The sequence below is a fragment of the Poromitra crassiceps genome (assembly GCF_964638095.1).
Source record: "Poromitra crassiceps genome assembly, chromosome: 29".
NCBI lineage: Eukaryota > Metazoa > Chordata > Actinopteri > Beryciformes > Melamphaidae > Poromitra > Poromitra crassiceps.
Genome location: NC_139641.1, coordinates 3,868,088 through 3,876,146, shown reverse-complemented (window position 1 = coordinate 3,876,146; position 8,059 = coordinate 3,868,088).

Below are 8,059 nucleotides of genomic sequence, written 5' to 3'. Positions count from 1 at the left end.
TAAGATGCACCAGGTACTCATAGGTAATTACGTGCATGTGTGTGGTTTTGTCAGCGATGGTGCTGTCTCCTAAGCTGTGCTGCTCAATGTAGGGTACATTCGCTGTTCACTAGAAATCGCTGTGCATTGTGGGTATTTTATAGTGGACTATATAGTGAATCAAATGAACAGTTGAGAATTCGGACAGTAGTACAAAATGGCCAACACACTATATAGTTCACTATTTCTGTGATCGGGACCGATTGTGAACAGGGCTCAGCTGAGAGGCAAGCCTTCAATCCACTGCCACTGCATGCTGAGCCTGCAGGGAGATGCTGTGAGTGACGGTGGAGGAGAATGAGACAGTGAGGGAGCGAGGGATGGAGTCAGTGAGTATAGGGGAGAAAGCGAGGTTACCACAGAGAGAGAGAGAGAGAGAGAGAGAGAGAGAGAGAGAGAGAGAGAGAGAGAGAGAGAGAGAGAGAGAGAGATTTGGACGTTTCAAAGGCTTTCCCTATCACAGTCTCTGACACATTACATACACAGCTCACTATCAGCAGCACGACCCTGACAGCTGCACAAATTGGCTGAAAGAGGTTCCCTGGGCAACGCCTTTGATCAGGTGTGTGTGTGTGTGTGTGTGTGTGTGTGTCTGTGCGTGTGTGTGTGTGTGTGTGCGTGCGTGCGTGCGTGCGTGCGTGGCTCCCCTCTGCTCCCCTCTGCTCCAGATCCTGGTGGAATTGAAATGAATGTACTGTAGATAGTACCAGATGCCCACGATACGATACTAAAACACTACTTGAGTCACGATACGATAGCATTGCAATATTGCGATATCGCTGATATTGCGATATATTGAATATTGCGATTTATTGAATATTGCGATATTTCGATATATTGTCTAACTCCTTTTCCTACCTTTTCCTTGACCTCACCGGAAGTAAAACATGCAGTGTTTTTTTGTTTTGTTTTGTTTTTGCCCCACATGTAGGCTACATTATTAAGCTTCTCTGGATTCAATACGCCACTGCAGGCGTGGACTGCAACTAGAGATGGGCCGATACCGATACCGGTATCGGTACTTGGCGCCGATACCGTACTCAAGTACTCGTATCGGTATCGGGAGAACGTCCCGATACTCTGGCCCGAGTACTGTGTAATTTACAATTAATACAAAAACTCAGAGAGTTACAGAGAGAGTTACAGAGAGTGACTACTAAGCATTTATTTGACTGTTTACTATTATTTAACATACTGTTGTACTCAACTCTGTTTTGGGTTTTGGCTGTGCTGGTGTGTGCTGCTTAAAGAAGGTAAAGAAACTGTAAACAAATAAACAGTATCTTAAGAATCAGCAGTGTTATTATTTTCATTGTGGTAATTGAACATTACAGTATCATTAAAATTACAAGGCATGACAATGAAACGAAATTGGGGGAAAAAAGGGGGTAAAATAAGTGGTTACTCAACAAAAACAAAAAGTACTCGTATCGGTACTCGGTATCGGCGAGTACCCAAAATTAAGTACTCGTACTCGTACTCGGTCTGAAAAAAATGGTATCGGCCCATCTCTAACTGCAACATCGGGCACTTCGGGCAGATGCCCGGTGGCCTGACATGACATGGCCTGCAATTTTTTTTTTTTTTATATCGATACTTCCCAATATCGTCAGGCAAAATATAGCGATACGAAGGTGTATAAATTTCCCCCCCCACCCCTAGTAGATCAAGTTGACTGGCTGCTTTTGAATGGATGCTGGCAGTGTACATGTGTGTACTAAAGCCAGGGTTATTAGTGCGTTGATGTGTTGTTTCAAAGGGTTAATAACCAACTTGGCACAACCCGCCTCAAGAAGTGATGGCTCGGAGACAGGGTTGATTTCAGGGTCAATGGCATCAGCCAGGTTGCTATAGTAACAACCGGGGCGAGACAAATCAATCTCATTGGTTAGGAATGTTGGCACGGCCAGCTGATGTATACTGTAAACGTCTGTAAAACTGATCAATAACATCACTCCTCTTCCTTTTATAAATAATAATAGTAATAATAATAAATATGGGATATATATTCGCTTTTCAAGGACTCAAAGATGCTTTACACTAAACACACTGCCTCCCTGGAATAGGATGGCCTTCCACGTTGAGTCGATTTGACATGGGGATATTGACTGATGATGCCGTTGGGCTGGCCGTGGGGACTCTTGGCTTTGGTGTGGAGGCTGTGACGCTAAGTGTTAGCGGTTTTTCTTTGTTCTTTGATGTGAATTTATGGCTTTTTGGCGCCTACATGTAACCTTTTAAGGTTGAGATAATTGTATTATTATTCATCAGAATGAAGCATAAAAACACCTTCCTGCTGCTAAATGATGATGGACGACATCTGTCGAGCCAACTTGTTGACCCGTGTTGTCTTCCTTTGTGCGTGGACGTGAGGGGAGGGGCTAAAGCGTTAGAAGCTTTCAAACTGCAAGGTGATTGGTTGCTGTTGAAGTTGGGAATTTTACAACCAATCAGAGTAATACAAAGAATACCCAGGCAAGTAATGATGTCACTGCAGTTGTGGTCTCGGCTGGTCTTGAAATAAAATCCAGAGTCCGGCTTGACCGAGACCAGACCCAGACCATCAAAATGTGGTCTTGAGATCGGTCTCGAGACCAAGACCGGTCTCGAGTACTCCAACACTAGACTCCCAGTACTCCAACACTAGACTCCCAGTACTCCAACACTAGACTCCCAGTACTCCAACACTAGACTCCCAGTACTCCAACACTAGACTCCCAGTACTCCAACACTAGACTCCCAGTACTCCAACACTAGACTCCCAGTACTCCAACACTAGACTCCCAGTACTCCAACACTAGACTGCCAGTACTCCAACACTAGACTCCCAGTACTCCAACACTAGACTCCCAGTACTCCAACACTAGACTCCCAGTACTCCAACACTAGACTCCCAGTACTCCAACACTAGACTCCCAGTACTCCAACACTAGACTCCCAGTACTCCAACACTAGACTCCCAGTACTCCAACACTAGACTCCCAGTACTCCAACACTAGACTCCCAGTACTCCAACACTAGACTCCCAGTACTCCAACACTAGACTCCCAGTACTCCAACACTAGACTCCCAGTACTCCAACACTAGACTCCCAGTACTCCAACACTAGACTCCCAGTACTCCAACACTAGACTCCCAGTACTCCAACACTAGACTCCCAGTACTCCAACACGTATCGTCATCTAGTTGATGACGATACGATACGATATTTTAACAATATTTTTTGCGATCGATTTGTAAGTTGAGGGGGGCATCCTCCCCGCTAATTTGAGTCATTTCACCATTTTCATCCTCCCTGTGTCTGTAACGTCCCTCGTCTGTTCAAACAAAGCAATGAAAAGGAGAGCGAGCATGCAATCAGATGCAGATCAGTGCCACCATGTTCAGCTTCTTTTTCTCACGATATGAGATTTCATCTCAACGATACATATTGTCACGTTTTGATATCGCAATATATTGTGGGACGATATATTGTGACATCCCTAGTTGATGTGCATGCATTTTTGACATTATTTCACAATACATTGTCAGTAGCTTACCTTGGGCCCGCCCAGAGTCATCATATATTCTCTTTATGAGTATTTGATTGATTGATTGATTGATTGATTGAAACGATTTATTTCAAACAGTTAAAACAATACATAAAGTGAAAAAAACCAGTAAACATAACAGTCTAATAGACTTCATCAAAAGGAAAATACGTAAACTCAAACATAAAAAAGGTGAACTGTTTGAAAAGGGGCAGGAAGAAGCCTAGGCTTATCGAGTCCTGCCCCCAAATCATTCATAAACAAATTCATACATCCCTATATTATATATATTATATTATATGCATATCCCAACTCCCACGCTCCTCCCCACATGCTCATGCATACACATACATACATATATATGCATGTATATACACAAATGTACACAAACTTACCCATACACATACATCATAAATCCACCTACAAATCCCTATCAATACCCATTCTCAATAATACAATCCAACATTACCCCAAAAACCCAATGTTTTGATATCAACCTGTGTTGAACCAATGCATCCAAGAATCCATCCAATGTACACAACAATTCTTTACATAATGTATATTACAATATAATATACATCATGTACACAGTCTAGGGGAATGCTGTAAAAAAAAAAGACACAATTGAAAATGTATGGGTTTTAGAGGGCACAAGTGATATATACTGTAGTAGTATTTGTCACAGACAGTAAAATGAATGAGTACCCTGTATTGTTGTCCCCTCTCTCCTCTGTGCTCCGTCATGTTTTTGTGCACTGCTGTTAGTGTAGGCTCAGTGGCCTGTAAATGACACTGTGTGTGTGTGTGTGTGTGTCAGTAATTGTGTCCCAGCTGACGGAAGTACAGGCAATAGATTCATTCACACATTGCTGTGTGGTGACAACCTGTCATTATCGCAAACACAACTATGCGCACATGTTCATGGCCACCTGCATAAACACAGCACACTAGAGATGCGCGGGTGAGCTTTTACGCCATCCTAATCCGCGTGTATGCATGAACCGTCCGCCCGCCATAAATCCGCGCAAATTGTTTCATACTATTTATAGATCCGCGCCCGCCGTGCACCCGACGCTATAAAACGCTATAAAAGGAGCGAACTTACGGTTTCTGCTCCCGTTGGTGCGATCGCTGCAGTCCAAGACTCCAAATAAACTTCCATGCTGTGTTATGTCCAGTCCACCACTTGCCCTCATGTAGCTTACTCGGCTAACGCTATAGCTTTAAGTTTAGTTTACTTGATTGCCTCATTGTATGGGAAAATACTAGGGGTGTCACAATATATCGTCCGAAATTTCGCGATAGTAAAACGTCACGATATGTATCGTTGAGATGAAATCTCATATCGTGAAAAAAAAAAAAAAAAAAAAAAATTTTTTTTTTTCCCCCCCCAAAAATAGACAAAGAAACGTCTTTGTTTGTTGAAGTTCAATGTGTGGAAAGTAGTTCAGTTGAACAAGTCTCTGAAGAGACACATGAGAAGTTATACAGGAGAGAAACCATTCAATTGAGTTTCTGGCAAAACTGATGCATAAAAAATAGACTAAGAAAAGTCTTGTTGTTTGAGTTTGAAGAAAAACTGAACATGCATAATGAGAATTTATACTGCTGAGAAACCTTTTAGTTCAAAGTAAATCTAAGTGACGGTGTAACTCATTCTATTTCAAGATAAGCCTTATCTCCAATCTCATGTTTTTTCTAGTTGTTATTGTAATAACAATTTCCCACAACAGCATGTTTTGTATTTGTGCATTTCAAATAAAATACTACTTTTCCAGTCATATATTGTCATTATTCAAGTTTAAAAAAATATTGTTAAAATCGTATCGTATCGTATCGTTATCGTGAACCCAGTATCGTGATACGTATCGTATCGTGAACTGAGTGTATCGTGACACCCCTAGAAAATACCAACGCGTCTTCTCTTCAAACACGTCTTCAGCAGAGACTCCTTTTTGAGAGTGACATCATTGACCATATATGGACGAAAAGTGTAGCCTTGCGACCTAGCACATGGCTATTGTTTTGTTTACAGCCGTGGGTCCTTTGGGGGATCTACAATAGGCGACTAAGAATGTGCCTGATGAAAAATGTAGCTTAAAATACGTTCATAGACTAGAGAACGTAATTCATATTATTTTTCCTCATTAATGATACATCGTTTCAACCGCCCGCAACCCATCCGCTATTAATCAGAATGTTTATTTTTATGATCCCACCCGCCCGCAGTCAGCGCGGTTATAACTGCGGCCCGCGCATCATTACTGCACACATACACTGCACACACACTCACTCACATAAACACTGCACACTAGGGCATTCAAGTGAATTTTACTAGTCGACTAGTCGTCCCTAAAGGTAGTGGACTAGTCAGAGTTTTTTTCTCCCCCCAATAAAAACGCTCAACTCACGTCAAAAGGTCTCAAATACAACCAGGCAGCAGAGCTATTGAGATGCAGGCATAACTAGCTAATGTAGTGGACCTTTTCTGACCAAGCTTGATTCCCAAATTATTTGGCAATAAGTTAGTATAAAACGGCTGATGGCTGATGGCTGTTTTCTCTAACGTTATACTTTTATAATCCAGATAGGCCGAGGCTTCACACGCTAACGTTTCATTGTTTTTCCACTTTTAATTTGAAGTCGAAAAAGGGAAATGGTACGTGTGAAATGATAGAATTGACAGACCAGTGTCAATTCAATTTACTATCACACCATTTCCCTTTTCGGCCTTCAAATTAAAAGTGTGCTAAAAAAAAAACAGCAAAAAAAAACGGCGCATTATTCACAAACAAATGTTACTTAAGTAATGACAGCTAGTCATTTAATAAAGCATGGTTAAAACGAACTCCACTTACACTTGAAGGTCTGCCATGCTGCTATCCTGCTGGCTGTGTAGTCCTGCTTTGGGGCGCGAGGAGAGGTTTTCCGAAATTAACGTTAGTTATAGGGGTGGGAATCGTGGAGTAACTCACGATACGATATGGTCACGATACTTGGCCCTCGATAAAGATGTTATCACGATACAGCGATTCTGCGATAATCGATATATTGGAAGAAATTTAACCTACGATACATCACGATATCTGTGTAACTGAAGAGAAAAAAATACCCCTAAAAGGCAAGAAGCAGGTATTATGTATTTATTAGCAGAATTGACATGAACTCTCTCAGAGTTCACTCACTCACTCATACCATTTTCGATACTACGGAGGAAAAGTTACACATTAAGTCTTTTTATTATTATTATTAAAACAAGAAAACCTATATAACCTACCTACCTATATAATTTCTAAAAGTAGATATTAATGATCAAACATTTCCATTCATGTAGCCTACAGTATTTATGTTTTTGTTTCAACTACAAACATAAATAAACGTCAACTTGAAACTATGTTTCAACTACCACACACAGCATAATATTTTAGCCTGTTTATTATTATTATTATTATTATTTTTTTTAATAAACATATCGGTACTTGGTGCCAGTGTATCGATAACATATCGCAAGTGGAAATATCGCGATACCGTGAGTATCGATATTTTGTCCCACCCCTAGTTAGTTAGCAACCTAGCCTGGGCCGCTGTCCACATACAGTCCGGTAGGATGCTTCCTACTATCCATCAAAAGTCACTCACATAAACACTGCACATACACTGCGCACACACACACACACACACACACACACACGCACACACGCACACACACACACACGCACGCACACACTCACACACGCACACACGCACACACACGCACACACACACACACGCACACACACACACACACAAACACTGCACACGTACACTGCACACACACTGTATTACCTGCAAACCCCTGCTCACCCCCATTGGCCTCCAATACACACCCAAGCACAGACAACCAGCTTGGTCACCACTTGCCCGAATAAAATGTGCAATAATCCACGGGTACATAATATATCAACATTTCTTAAACAAAAATATGTTCTATACGTCATAGACTCTGCTATTGAAAGAGTGCAGTGGCCAGTAGGGGTGTTGTGGATGGAGAAGATAAATGGTAAATGGCCTGCATTTATATAGCGCTTTTATCCAAAGCGCTTTACAGTCAGTAGGTACATTCACACATTCACACACCGATGGCGGCAGGTTACCACGCAGGGTACTGGCACACCAACGGGAGCAATTTAGGGTTCAGTATCTTGCCCAAGGACACTTTGACATGCAGACTGGAGGAGCCGGGAATCGAACCACCGACCTCTTTTATCCAAAGCGATTAGTGGACGACCCGCTCTACCTCCTGAGCTACAGCCGCACTTGCCTCTCACACCAGAGAGCCGTGTTCGATTTCGACACCACACCACACCACACTGTTCTTCTCTCTCCAGTCTCTTCTGTCCACCTCTCCGTCTCTCTCACATGGCAGCGGTGGCCTGTGATCTGTGTCTCAGCCTGCAGCCTGGGTGTTGAACTCCTTCCATCCAGTTCCTCACTGCAGGACTGATGCTGAG